Genomic DNA, 14,581 nt, shown 5'->3' with positions numbered 1-14,581 from the left:
GGGCTGTTAGCAAATGGAGCCATGTGTCACTTGCCCCAGGCGTCCATCTCTCCAGGACTCCTGCCCTTGGGCCTGCTGCACCGTCACTTTGTCCTGCCAGGGCTCTTTGTGGCTGTTTGTCTGCATGTCTTCCTTCCCGCTGTCTTCCTGTAAAGTAGAATCCTTTGTCCCATGGAGCCCGTTCCCGGGGAGGAGGCCGGGATGGGGATGGGGCTGCAGACAGGCATGAAGACCCCATGCTCCCTGGCAGCTGGGCTGCTCCCACTTTGGTATAGGTACATAATGTCGCACACCCTCAAAATGCTGCAACCATCAACACATGCCTTCTTTTTCAGAAGTGAAGTTGTTCATAAAGAAACATGCCTTTAATGCTTTGAAAACTTAGCTTTGAGGTGAAGCCGGGTGTCTTGCCAGTGGGTTTCAGCCCCGTGCAAGTTCACTGTGGATTCAGTGTGACCAAAGAAATAACAGTAGAATGGTCTTGAGGTGAAATGGTTATACCCAACTTAGTTCCCCCGTGGCAGGTCAGTCACTAGAATCCCATCCACTCAGAGCAAGTCTGCATGCAGCAGGCCAGTCTCTGCCTCTGGGCCCCTCTGCCTGCACAGCCATGCTCTGGGCCTCTGTCCTCAGCGCTGCCACCACTCCAGCCTCTGCTCTCCTGCAGCCTTGCAGCCCTGCCACCGTGTCACCCAGAGCACTGGGCAGGACTGTTTATATAGAGTCAATAATGACGTATTGCCCACATGTGCAGTGAGCTAGCCAACCAGGGCCAGGGGAGGATCCTGGCCACAAGAACCTTCATTTTATCCACACTGGGCTTTGGTCCGGGATTTCCGTGGCTGTGGAGAGTTCTTGCTGGCCTTTGGGCTTGGGGCCTTGGTGTCCGATGTGGGCTCAATGAGAGGACCCAGCTCGCTGTCCCCATGGACTTGCCAGGGCCCCTCCAGGAAGGGTGCCCCACCCCTGCACAGGGGCTAAGACGCCCAGGTGGTGGGCAAGAGGGCCACGCAACCTTCAGTGCCAGCAGGTGGCATGTATCTTGTTTAATAATTTGCTAACATGGTAGCTGAGGTCCTCCCCTGGGCCAGGTGCCCCAGTGGGTGGGGATGAGTGACCCAGACTCAGGGCCTGGGCAGGGTACAGGCTGCCCCCGGGGAAGTGACAGATAATCATGAGCACACATCCCGTGAGCAGTGAGGGAGGTGAGGCGAAGGTGATCGGCAGGGACCTACATGAGAAATGCCCATGTCAGTGCAGACAGGTATCTGATGGGGAACTGGCATATGGTGGGCAGGGTAGGTGCTGCGGGACAACAGAGGCCACCTCCCAGGGAGTGGCAGTGATGGGGAGAGGGAGGGCACGGGAGGCCAAGGGAGAGCAGGGGGCGCTGGGGTTTGTAGACATGAGGGCGGCTCTTTCCATGGGTGCCCCGGGGCTGACACCCAGCAGCATGGTCCTTGCTGGGCAGAGCGCCCTGGCCGCATGGTGGACTGCAGGGGCGAGTGTGGAGGTCGGGCAAGGGTGGGGGGGCAGCCGCAGGTGGGAGCGGCCAGGCCTGCTGCGGGTTGTGTGCATGCCTGTGGGGTATGAGTGAGGTGCACACGTGTGCGTGGAGGCATCGGCACAGTGTGCTCCAGGCTCCTGGCAGGGCAGGCAGCAGAGCTGCGGGCACAGGAGCCCTTCTGGCCGCAGTGATTGTGCCACCGGCACACCTCTGAGCATGGCCTGGCACAGGAACCCAGGGTGGTCCGACTGGGGGTGATGCAGGGGAGGAGGTGGCTTCCAGGAAGCCTTCTGTGTTGGTTTCCTGCTGTTTTCAGGCTGGAGCTGCTGTGGCTCATGTGGGGCCAATGAGAATGGCCCAGCCAAGGAGAGCGTCTCATGAATTCTTGAGAGGCTGGGGGCGTGGGGCATACAGGCTGGGCTGACCTCCACCTGGTGATGGGTGCTGGCGCTGCACAGGAAGAAGGCCAAGGCTGAGGGAGCCCAGCCAGTGCTGGGCAGCATGCGGGCCTGGCTGAGACGTGGGCCAGGATCTCCAGGAGGGCCACGGGCGCCATGCTGGTTGGCCCAGATCCCTCACCCACCCAGTCCCACCATGGCAGAGAGGTGGTGGGTTTAACCAGGGTTTGGCTTGGCAGGGCAACAGCAGCTGAGGGAGCCAGGGTGGTGGGGCAGCACCTGCAGGGCCTCCGCCTCCCTGTATACCTTTAGCAGGTGGCTGAGGTGCTCAGAGAGTCTGTTGCAGCCCTGGGACTGGGACCTCAGGGTGCCTCAGGGTCTGCCGTCATGCAGATGGGGAGGCATGTGTATGTGTATGCATGTGTGCATGCATCTGTGTGTGCATGCATGTGCATGTGTGCGTGCAGTGACCTCTCTGGGGCTGATGGAGGCAAAACGGTGAACACACACGCCCCTCATGGACCCTGAATGAGGTTCCTCACCTGAAGTCATCTTGGTGACTTCCTGTACCTTATGCTGCTGCTTGGCACCTGTGCGTGTGCACGCATATGCACACACACAAACATACACAGGCTTTGTTTCTTTAGAAACAAAGATGTGATCCGATTATCACAAATATCACAAATGTTTCATTTCGGGGTGGGCACATGGGTGTCTGAGACATTCCTTTTTTGTGTTTGGCTTTTTAAAAGAAAATATGTATGTTCTGTGAGAGGCAAACTGGGAGGCTTCCATCCCAGGGCAGAGTCCTCTGTGTGGGTGAAGGGCCACATGGAAAACTGGTGAGGTGGGTGGAGAGGCCATCCTACTGGTGCCCACAAACCTGGGGTGAGGTGGATTCTCGTGTGACCGGTGGGCAGGGTGCTGGGGGCAGAGAGTAGCCATCAGCCTGTACATGGATGAACCTGTCTTGTCGCTTGACTCAGGACCCAGAATACTCTGCAGCAGCACGACCCAGCTGGGCTCTGGTTGGTGACCATGTGTCTGCCTGTCGGGAGCCCCTGCTTTCCTGCCAGTGTGCAGAAGAGTGTCCCAGGGGAACCAGTCGTGGTGCTCATGCTGGCTGGTGTGGAGAGAGAAGATGCCAGGGAGCAGGGTGCACCCGGGAAGGTGGGAGCGGGTCTGCCGCCACCAGGGTGCAGCCTCTGTGGCTGTCCGTGGACAGAGCACAGACTCTCAGACCTGTTCCAGTGCGTCCCTTGTCCTTGGGCTGCAAGGATGAGACCTTGGGATTGAAGTGGGGCACAGGGAAAGCCAGGACTGGAGTGCATCTTTGTATTTGTGAACCAGGGAATTCTGGACAGCTCAGGGACATAGTGTTTACCATGTTTGCCCCCAAGCTCCACACATGCAGAGCTCAGAGCTCCCTGCAGGGCTGGGCCTGCAGCCTGCCTGATAGCACGCCTGCCCCGTTGGTACAGAGCAACGGGTGCTAATTCTGGTTCAGCAGCACCTCCTTCCCACCACTGGGCCAAGAAGTCAGTGCCCCAGAGCCGTGTGTAACCTTAGCCGTGGCCTGGTTTGGTAGGAAGGAGGCCTTTCTTCCCAACCCCTGCTTCGCACACTGGCTCCTTCTGCAGCCGCAAGCCTGCTGTTTTCCAACAAGGAGCCTGTCCCCAGCCCTAGCTTTGTGTGAGAATAAGAGGAGGAAGCAGCAGCTGCCTTGCCCGCCATGGGACCCAGTCCTGCGGGTCATGGGCAGCCAGGCACTCCTGCTGGGCCCTACAGCTGCTGGCCCAGGCTGTGCTCCTGGCTACTTCCGCTTTCCTGGTTTACGTAGTGTAGATCGTGGGTGGAAAGGACACAAGGTGGGCCCCACTCCCTGCAGCTCCTGCCTCCCCAACTGGGTGGGGCTGAGGGTAAAGCCGCCACCCCCAGGGTGCCGCTGCGGGCCCTCCCTGCAGGTCTTCCCCGGGAGCCACAGGGAGGCACGGGGCCTGCCAGGCTGCTCTGCGGCAGAGTGCACCTCTCCCAGTTGGGTAGGAGCGAGCCCCGCAGTCACTCGGAGGGAGGATGGCTGCTGAGCCTGCGTCCCCCGAAGGGCCGTCTGCGCCCTCTGGGGGCTCCTTTCTAAGCACTGGCCGCAGGAAAGCAGCACTGGGTCACTTGCCCACCTAGGGACCCCTCCCCACCTTGCTCGCCCTGAAGAAGAGCACTTGCTCCTGTTTAGCGTGCAGGAGTCCCCATGGCTTGTCCATCCTGAACCTAAGCTCCAAGAGAAAGGTGAGGCCTGGGGAAATCAGATGCTTTGTTTGATCTGCGGCAGCTCCAGGGCTTAAACCTGGTCCTGGCGTCTGCGGCAGAACGATTCTGAGGCTGTAGTGCCCCCCAGTCAGGGTGGTCAGAAGCTCTTGTCTGCCCAGATGTCCCACGAGTGACTGAAGGAACAGAGCCCAAGTCCTGGTGTTGGAGGCTGTGGCCACGCATGACCGTCCACCCCTCGGAGGTGGAGAGGCGTGACCGAGAGGCTCTGGGCATTGAGAACACACGGGACACCGGGACTGGCAGAGCAGGGAGTGTTCGCCATCCACCAGTGCTGGCAGTGTCGGCTGCACCTTGAAACCATATTTTGGCTATATTGGGTTACATTAAATACTAAAATTATTTCTCCTTTTTCTCCCCACTCTTCAGTGTGGCTTCAAGAACGTTTACATTACATGCCTGGCTCCCTCTTTCCCTTGGCCTGCCCCTGTGTTGTTATCTTTAAAGTTTGCCTGGACCCGCACCGCCTCCCCAGCCTGGCCTCCTGTGCACGGGAAGCCTGGAGGATGTTAAGTAGTGCATCCACCAGGAGAGAAGGTGGCTGACTGGTGTCACTCCTGCTTCTGTGGGCCGAGCGAGTTGTTTCTTTTGGGGTTGCCATCAGGTGACAACAGGCCGAGAGCTCTGAGGTGTGGGTACATGTTTCAGCCCGTGTGGCAGGGCCGCAGGCTTGACCCTCTGGGATGCCTGGGGTGGCTCTTGGAGAACAGGCACCTGTACAGGGACCTCACACATGAGAATGAACTTGGGTCAGTAAGTCGTCAGGTGTGGTGGGTGTTAGCTGTGTGCACCCAGACGTTGGAGAGAGAAGAGACCTCTGGTTGTGCTAGAGGTTCAGTTTCTGTGAGCTGAGATCAACTGGGTACAGGTGAGGGCTGAGGAGCCAGACCTGGTGCCCAGCCTGGCAGTCCTGGATGATGCCAGAGGAGATGGGCAGATGGCCAGGCCAGGGGTCCAGAGGGCTTGGCGCAAGCCCTCGGGCACGCATAGCAGGAGGCAAAATTCAGTTCGGTTAAGTTGTCTGCCCCGCCCCGTCTGACAGACCTGCTGGCACAGGAGACAGAACTTTGCCCTCAGCCAAGCGGGTCAGGATGGTAAGGACTGAGGGGAAGGTTTTCCTGCAAAGATTTTTCCAAGTGAACACTTGACATTTGACTACATGGTTGTCCTCAAGAGACACCCATCGGCTTGTTCACTTCACTGCCAGGTTCTCGGTTACTGTTATGGCCAGGACTGCGTGGCAGAGGGCCTGCCTGTGCGTTGGGGAGTGGGATCCGAGTCCCACCAGCGGCCCGGGGCATGCGGGCTGGAAACTCGACAACTTAAATGTCCTCAGGAGGACGTGGAGATGCACTTTTTCCTACACCCATTTAATGAAATACTCTGCAGCCAATTGGACGAGAATGGGGGCAAGCTGAGCTCCAAGCCCGTGTGGGCTGAGCGCGGCACGGACCCCACGCACCCCTCCTGCCCAGCTGTACATGTCCGTTGTCCCCACTCTGCAGAGGAAGTGTGGCCCCTTTCTTGAGGACATGTGATTCCAGGATGGACAGGCCAGCATCTGGGCCAGGTGGCATGCTCCACGTCCATTCACGCTGTCTGCCACTTCCTGCAGAAGAGGAGAGATCGGTCCTGGCCTGAGGACTTCCCTGCCGCAGGCCTCAGTCCGTAGGAGCCACTCTACCACACCACCAGCGGGGGCTCATGAGCGGCAGACATTCATCTTTTGGCCCTGGAGCCTGAAAGTCCAGGGTCGGGGCCCCAGATCCTGTGTCAGATGAGACCCGCTTCCTGGTTCATAGACGGCCCGCTTTGTACTGTGTCCCCGGGTGGGGGCAGCTGGGGAGCGCTGGTCCCATCAAGGGGGCTCTCCACCCAGGGCCTCGCCCTCCTGCGGGCCCTGCCTCTGTCCCCTTGGGGGTCGGGCTTCACACGGGAATCTGGGGGAGACACACAAGCATTCAGTCCAAGGTGCACGGAACCTGGTGAGATCCAGAGCAGAGTCACAGCATCGCAGTGGGAGCGTGTGAGGGTGGTGCCGGCTGTCAGCCCCGGGCGTGGGACGGGGCCATGGACAAGGTCGCCCTTTCCATGTGTACTTCTGCACGGTTTCCACTTTCTGCACCAAGAATGTGTGACTGTCTCTACTCATTCACAAAATCTTTAAAAAGCAGTCAGTAGTTGGGCTCTTTCTTACTTCAAGTGTTTTATGTGCGCTGAGGACCCGGGGAGGCAGTTTGCGCCAGCCTGCAGGTGGGGACGGTGTCTCGGACCCAGGCTGAACAGAAGGCCTTTGAGTTTCTGCCATTCCATCCAGATGTGGGATCTAGGAAGAGAGCTGCCTCTGTGACCTGTGCCTGCACAGCTTTCCCACCCCCTCTCTCCAGAAACTGCAGCAGCCTTCCCTCCGGCCACGAGGCTGCATGTGCTCTGCTCGGGGGAAGCCTGCCTCTCCCTGGCGGCCAGGTTGTGGGCACTTGCTGAGCGCCATGGCTGGCCTTAGCTCCCGGGCAGTGGGGACACAGCTCCTACTCATGGAGGCAGTGGTTTGCAGTTAGATGGCCTGGGTTTGAGACCTGACGCTGCTACTTACTCACTGTGGGACTTCAGGCAAGTTGCTAAGCCTCCCTGTGCCTCAGTTTCCTCATCTGTAAAATGAAGCTTCTAGCAGCACTGTGGAGAGTGAATGGGCAGATGCACATGGAGCCGTCAGGGTGCCCAGCGGCTGCTAGGCACATACAGGTGTCCCCTCTCACAGGACCTGCCCCAGCTCGGGTGAAAAAGGCCTGCCTGAACCTTAGGAATCAGGCCCATCTTGGGTGTGCTGTGGGGGTCAAGGCCATGTTGAGCCTGCTGCTTCCTGCCGGGGTCGGGGAGGCATGGTGCTGGCCTGCCCACATGTCGAGCTGCTCTCCTTGTGCGGGGCAGCTGAGACATCTGCTCCTCATGGCCACTCGGCCGCCGCGGGAGGAGCGAGGCAGGCCCTGTGCGGTGAGGAGGATGGCCCCGGGGTCCGGCATGGTTGGGCCCGTCTGCAGTGCCCTGTTGGTCGTCGTGTTGGGCCCTCGCACATTCCAAGTGCATTGCCCCCACAGGGCCCACTCTGCTGGAAAGTTCCAGGTGCCCGGCTGTGAGAACTCGCGGGAGGGCAGAGCCATTCTCGGCCACACAGGGCAGAGGGCCCTCCCCTGGTCTGGAGGGACACCGTGGTGGGGTAGGCACCCTGGCGCTTGCTGGGGTGCAGCCATCCCTAGGCCTCGCAGCCTCAAAGGCCCTTCCTTCGCCCCTTTGTGGCAGCCTGAGCAGGTCACCAGGGGACACCGAGCCTCTGGAGGGAGGGCTTGTGAGGGGGGCACAGGCTGCAGGAGCCATTGGGTGCTCCCCTCCCGGGCCCCCACTTCAGAGCCTTCCTCTTGTCCCCACCCTGCGTCTCTCCCAACTTGGGGTCGGGCCCCTGGTCCCCCTCCTGCCAGGGAACTCTCACTGAGAGCAGCATGCTTAGCAGTGTGGCTGTGTTCTTATCACGGTTAGTACACCCGGGAGTTTGTAAACGGGCCCAAATTGCATGTGTCCCTTGGATGGGGCAGACTGTTAGGTGACTTACACATGAGTACCACCTGGTGGGCACCTGGCTTGCTCCTGTGCTCTGCCTAGTGTGGAGATGGGGGTCTGCGTGCCTGCAGCTGGGCAGCACCTCACAGTGGCCCTGTTTTGTTTTCTTGAGTTGGAATAACTTTCATTAAGAGGTGCTGTGACCAGAGCAACAGCCTGCCCAGGAACAGGGTGTTCCTGAACCAACCACTGGGCCTGAAGGTTTGATAGAAATTTTAATCCTGATTTTCAGTTGAAATGGTTAAGAACAAAGCAAGCTGATGCATATGAGTTTTAAAATACGTATAATTGTTCAGATTTCATGTCTGAAACTGTGTTTTGTTTAAAAATTGCTTTCCCTGTAGGAGTTTCTTGTGGGGATGAGGGTCGGGTGGTGCTGGTGCCTGGGCCAATGTCGGGTTGCCAGGAGGTGCCCAGGGGCCGTGCTATGCACTTGTGGAGTGGACTGAGTCTGTCTGCTCGCCAGAGCCTTTGGCTGTCCTAGGCTGCTCTGGGACTGCTGGGGGGTTGCTGCAGGGGCTTCTGTGCTGTGTCCACATCTTCCTTACCATCTGCCAACCACTGCTGGATGGTAGCTGCCTTTTAGAAGGTCACATGATTAGGAAACAAGGCCAGTCAACCATCCTCAACCTGCAGTCTTGAAGAAATAAGTGTGTTCTCATTACCCAAGTGTACGGTGCCTGAGGGGGCTTCAGGCTAGAGGTCTGGTCCCACATCCGTGGAAGGCCTTGCGGGTTGACCCGTGCCTTTAGGCAGAGCTAGCATCTCCTAGCTCCCCCCTAACCAACGAGGCCCTACCCCACGAATGGCAGCGCTGTCCCTGCACTGCCTGCCGCTGGCTGCCCCTCCATGCCTGCTCATCTTGACTGTATAAACGCTGTGGAGCAGCTGCACAATGTCTAGCATAGTTTCCAAATGTGCTTCAGAGCACTGGAGACGCGGCCGCTGGCCTCCCTGGGCTCACCTCATGTTTACTCGTGTTTGGTTTGCATAGTAACTTATGTTCTATGAGTGTGGATGGGAAGGACATCGTACCAGCCAGTCCCCAGAGAGCCTGCCTCTTTCCCGGAGCCTCTGCCGTGCTGGCTTACTGACCTGGGGCAAGTCAGAGCAAAGAGGTTTTCCATGCGTTGGGGTTTTATTTTTCTCATTTACTTTTTCATTTGTGTTTTTAAAGGTGTGGACGGCAGATTGGGTTGAAAAGCCGAGTACAACCCTGCCGACCACCCACAGGTGCCACCACTGTGTGTTCAAGGCTGGGTCCCAGCAGGACCGGGCGCAGCGCTGGGCCACGTCCTCGGGCGGCAGGGGTGCGCAGGCTGGAGATCGCTTGTCTGGGAAGAGCTCGGCTGCACACGCCGCCCCTTCCCGCTGATCCCTGGGACCCACAGAGAGAGCTCAAGGAACTTGTCATCTTTCCAAGTAAGTGCTTCTGGAAAGCTCCAGAGCGCCCTGTCCAAGCAGCTGGTGGAGGGACGCCTGGGCACAACGGAGGTGGGCCTGCCTGTCCGCAGGAAGGGCCAGGGAGGCCTCGGGAGGCCGGGGAGCCTTACATGAGTGCTCTCGGTGGCTTTCCCTGTTGGCCGCCCTGCCGTGCCCCACTGGCTGGGGAAGCTTCTCTCCAGTTCCAGGCTGCGCTAAGTGGATAAACAGGCTGGTGAGGCAGCGCATCCCCTGGGTGCTGGCGTGTCATTGGCCCAGTGGGTGCTGTGGGCTTTGCGGGAGAGCAGTGGCGTGTGGGCTGACTGTGGAGGTGCCCCCCCCAGGGTCCTCCAGCCCTGTGGCAGCTGTGCCCATCACTGCCAGCTGGAGTTATGGGCAGAACCCCTGGGTGTCAGGAACTGGCAGTGCCTTTGGGGAACCAGGGAGAGGTGTCTCACTGGGATTTAACAAGCAGCATTCGAGGCTTGGGGAAGATAGAACCAACTTAGGATGCTGGCCCTGGGAACTGCTGGAGGCGAACGAGCCCAGATTCCCTCACAGGGGGCAGGGGTAGAGCCAGGCGCACCGGGGCCACAAAGCTCTGAGGCAGCGTCACCAGACTGGTTTCAAACCCTGCGTCTGCCAGTTACTTGGTGATCTGGGCAGAACTGTTAGGGTTGGCAGTTGACTGAGAGAGCAGAGACATGTTACCCTTAGCTGAGAAATCTGTGTATGGCCCCTGTCACTGAGCAGGGCTTGGCATGGCCCGCCTGACCTTTCACCACGTGTCTCCTCATGACCCCTGTGGCCTCACTGGTGTGTCTGGGCCTGGCCCCTTTTAGTTTCCACACTGATTCTGCCCTTTCTCAGACGGTGGCATTAACAAGTCCTCCCAGATAACTCAGAGGCCATCAGCACCCAATCCCGAGATGCTTCCAGATGGGGCTGACCCTGGAGGGCCAGGCCTGGCATGGGTCAGGTTGGCAGAATGGACCCCAGGTTCTCTGTGGGGCAGGGGAGGGCGGGGGAGGCCAGAGCTCTCCTGAGCATGTGCACACCCGGACCGAAGGTGAGCTGAGAGGCTGGGTGGGGACAGGATGGGGGCTCCGAACACAGGGCCCCTGACCAGGAGCAGGAGGGCCCAGGACCTGGCGCTTGGGTCTGGAGGCGGCCGTGGTAGGCACGGATGGGCTCCTGTGTTCCGGAAGCTGGGGAGCGTGGCAGCTGCTGCTGTGCCTGCCGCAGACTCGGGGGTGCCCAGTGGGCTCCCACAGGACAAGGCTCTGTCTACTCCCAGCCCTAGGTGCCTCTGCCACCCACCCTCCGGTGGCCAGGCCTTCTGTCCCTCCTCTTCCCGGCTCACTGACTGAGGACCCACTGGTGTTTTAAGCGCCGGTGCCTCCCTGCTTCTGGGGCAGGCGCTTGCGGGCTCACCATGGGTGTGTCCCTGGAGAACACAGCTACTCTGGAGTGGCCTCCAGGGCAGTGGCTCCTGCAGCTCTTTTGGGGACTAGGAGCTAGAGAGGCTTAGCCGGCAAGTCACTGCCCGGGGCGGCCCTCTGCAGCCCTGCAGCGCCAGTGGACTCTGCTCTGGTATGAGCCGCTGCAGCCTGGGCCCCTGCTCGGCCAGCCCAGAGTGGAGTGACGTGCTGCCTTGGGGCCAGCGGGGCCGGCTCCTTCCTCAGACCCCGTGGGGCACGGGCAGCTTGGGCTCTCCCAGTCGGGAGCCTGCCACACAGCGTGTTTGGAAGCGGGTCTTCTGCGCCCAGTGTCGTGGCAGATGCAGGGAGCTATGGCCCCCCACTCCCCTGGAGAGGGTGATGAGTGGGAAGGAACCCCTCCTCCCGCCCCTAGGCATCTGCTGAGTGCCTTCTGCACCAGGGTGCACTCCGCTGTGGGCATCTGTCTCTGGGCCACCGGACCTCACCTCAGCCCCTTCCCTGCAGAGGCAGGGATGCAGGGGTGCGCGGGGCAGGAGCAGGCCCTTGCGCGCTGGGCCTCATCCTGCTTCTTCGCTGTATCCCAGAATAAGAGCGGAGGCTCCTCCTTACGGCTCCTCACTCGGGATCAGGGGTGTCGTGTGTGCCCCTTGGAGCCTTGTCCATTCAGGTGAGGACCCATGAGCCCGGGACCTGGCCCCAGACAGTGGGTGTGTGTCCATCACTTGGAGGCCTTTTGGGGTCTCTCTAGCCCAGCAGCCTAGCCCGGGTTCCTCGCCGCCTCACCCCAGAGCCCTGGCCCAGGCCGCATTGCTGCCGGGTTCCTGGGCATCTGCAATCCTGGGTCTGCAATCCTGGGACTGGGTGCCGGGGCGGGGCCTGCTGACCTGCGTCCTGGGGGAGCCCTGGGGCCACCTGTTTACAGCAGTTCCCAGCAAAGCCGCTTATGGGATTAGGTGTGCCCGACCAGGTGCCCCGGGGGCAGGGGAAAGGCTGGTGTTCTGTGCTGTTTCAGGGAATTGTTTTCATTTCAGCCAGTCTCTGAGGCCAGGGTGCTGCTGGGTCGGAGGGCTGCACCCAAACGTGTACGTGCCCCCCTTATGCTGAGCAGATGGCGTCAGCCACCTGGCTGTCACATGTAGGTGATGCGGACCTGGTCACAATCCCTCTGGCTTATCCTCTGGCCAGAGGCTGACACCCGCTCCCCCTGACAGTCTGCTTCTCACTGCCTCCCAACAACACACTGGGCGAGGGGTCTGAAGATGCTGGCCAGCTACTCAGCCTGCCTCTTCTCGGGACTTTGTGCCGCCCTGGCTGCTGTGGCTCTGGCCTATTACTTCTACTGGTGAGCGAGGCCTGGCCTGGCTTCTGGCCATCCTGGGCAGGGGCTCCTGGGGGCTTGCTTTCTTTCGCCGCTGCTCTCTTGTTCCACCCTCTGTAGGTCACAGCCTCTGCCCACTGTGTGGGTCATGCACCTCACAGCAGGTTGGGAGGCCAGTCCCCAAAGTCACTCCTAAAGTGTGGTGTACCTGGGCCCCCCCACGCTCAGGCCTGGGGCACTATCCTGCCCTCAGTGAAGGCTTTTTGTCTAGAACAGTCTGGAAGAAGGTTCAGAGGCCCCTTGGCACTCCCGTGGGTTCTCAGTGTTTTGGAGAAGGGGAAACCCTGGTGGGTCATACCCGTCTCTGCACCTCTGCCTCTTACCTGTCTCCTGGTGGAGCAGCTGATGACTTACAAGGCAGCCTGTAAATCAAGTGGAGAACAGGCCATTTCAGACAAAGGAATGCCACTCTGTTGTCCCCATAAATGGTGAGCTGGTGTGTGTGGACTCACCGACAGCCCTTTCTGGCAGTCGTGACCCGAGTCACACCAGTTCTTGCTGGGAATGTGGGGCATCGGCAAGGTGTGGGCTCGCCTTGGCTGGGTTCTGGAGGCCCAGCGCTGGCTGGATGGTAGATGGGGCCTCTGTGCTCTGGGCACCCGCTTTCCATCTGTAAAGTGGGGTACTGTGTCCACTCTATTTCCGCGCGGGGCAGAGAACAGTGGTGGTCTGGGAGCTCCTAGGAGCAGTCCGGGAGGGCCTGGCATCCGCCTGGAGGTGTGTGCCATTGGGGCAGCTGCAGGAAGACCCAGAAGCCCAGGTCTGGGCCTGACTTTATGTCTTAGGGCTGGAGAATGGGGTCATCTCCTGGGAAGAGGGGTCGGCTCTCCAGAGGCTCTGTCTCTGGTTGTTTTGTTTTCCTGGTACACACTTGTTCCGGTTGGGTGTTCTGTTCTCTCACCCATAAGTTCTCCCTTCTACTGACCTGATGAGAGCTTCTCCTGCGTCTGGTGAGGTAGGGCCATGTGTGCTGCGGCCACCTGGTAGGGCGGGGCTCATGTCCTGGCTCTGGGCACGCGCCCTCGTGTCCTTGGTCCCAAACTCCAGTCATTTACTTCTTCGAGTGAATCTATGCCCAGAGGTACTTGCATTTCAGGTGTTATGTGAGAATAATTGATACAGTTATAAAGTGTACAAGGAGGATCACAGTCAGAACCCAGAGGTAAGTAGGTACGGGTGGGATTTCGGGGAGGCAGCGGTCCAGGTGAGAGCAGGAAAGGCGAGTGTCCCTCGTGGAGGGGTTCTGGGCCCTGGAGCCAGCAGTGCCCACAGCAGAGCCGCCTCCTCGCTGTCACGAAGCCAGGACCCCTGGCACAGAACTGAGGCCACCACGCCACCCCACCATCGACAGTGGGTGGAGGCAGGGAGGGCAGAGGTGGCCGGCCTGCCCGGGCCCCCCCGTGGTGTGTGGTGGCACTGGGTGGCCAGATTTGACCCGAGAAGGGACACCATCTGCATCGCCACCCAGCAGACCACCCACCCCACCTGGGGAGCCGCATGGTGGGTTTCTAATCCCGTCTGTCCTCTCACAGTTTCTCTTCTAATGCTTGTGCCAGCCACTAGATAATGGCTCAATCTCGAAACAGGTGGGAACCCAGTTCAAAGGACATTTCTTGAAGCTTGTCGTGATTTCTCTGGAGGATTCAGGCAGCCCCAGCCATGCCATTCTGAGTACCTGTCCTGGTCTCCGATGCTTAGATGGGGGAAAAAAGCTTTCTGTTCTCTGGGTCTACAGAACTGTCTCCTTTTCCATCCCCCAGTGAAGGCCAGCTTGGGGGCCCCCTTCTCAGCAGCCATGCTCCTGCTGACCTGGTCCTGCTCTGCATGGGCACTTGCTCAGATTTGGTGTGGCAAGAGGCCTTCCTTGTGAGCAGGCTCTTCACATGCCTGCTGTGATCAGCACTGGCAGCCTGTGTGATGAGGCCCAGGCTGCGTTCCCAGGCTGGGAGAGGAGCGTCACCTTTGCAAATCTGTAAACGTGCCAGGGAAAAGGCTCATGGCCTCCATGTGCCTTCCATCGTCTGCTCTGTGCGCCCAGCAGCCCCATCTCCCGGCTGTGCATGGAGGCTGCAGCAGTTGAAGCTGCTCTGCAGACATCATGGCGCCCAGGGAGAGGCTGCCTCCTCATCTGCCTCTGTTGCAGGCAAGGACACTTTCTGTAGCAGGTCCTCCTCGTGTGCAGGTGAATGTCCCTGGCAAGGGGGCTGGGTGCAGCCGCGTGTGGCCTGGGGAGAGATGCCCCAGGGCAAGTGAGGCGCAGGGAGCTCAGCCGCCTGCCTGTGGGTCAGTCTGCAGGGTTGCCACATCATGGTGGCCCGGGAGGTAGCCATGCTTTTCTCAGTAAGCCTTGCTTCTGATTTGGGTGGAAGAGCCCAGGACCCACCTGGGATGTGCAAGGAAATGCGGGTTCCAGCTCCTGTGTACGCGCCTGCCATCTCCTGTGGCCACTTCTGCTCCTACACGGTGGTCTCACCGTAGCTGTTCCCACACCTGCACTTCC

At 59.8% G+C, this 14,581-nt stretch overlaps 1 protein-coding gene across 3 annotated transcripts in view; it reads left to right on the top strand.

The window, feature by feature from the left end:
• Positions 1 to 14,581, top strand: part of AGPAT3 (1-acylglycerol-3-phosphate O-acyltransferase 3) — a 77,870-nt gene that overhangs the window by 32,889 nt on the left and 30,400 nt on the right. For 2 of the 3 annotated variants that reach the window (XM_037014633.2, XM_073231268.1), the window contains exon 2: positions 9,017 to 9,261. The exons of the other annotated variant lie outside the window; for it this stretch is intronic. The gene's annotated coding sequence lies outside the window, so the exon portion shown is untranslated. The remainder of the gene's footprint in view (positions 1 to 9,016; positions 9,262 to 14,581) is intronic. 3 annotated transcript variants of the gene reach the window in all.

The sequence above is a fragment of the Manis javanica genome, chromosome 3 (assembly GCF_040802235.1).
Source record: "Manis javanica isolate MJ-LG chromosome 3, MJ_LKY, whole genome shotgun sequence".
Lineage (NCBI taxonomy): Eukaryota > Metazoa > Chordata > Mammalia > Pholidota > Manidae > Manis > Manis javanica.
Note: the sequence above shows the minus strand (reverse complement) of the source record. Positions and strands in the feature narration are given on the sequence as shown.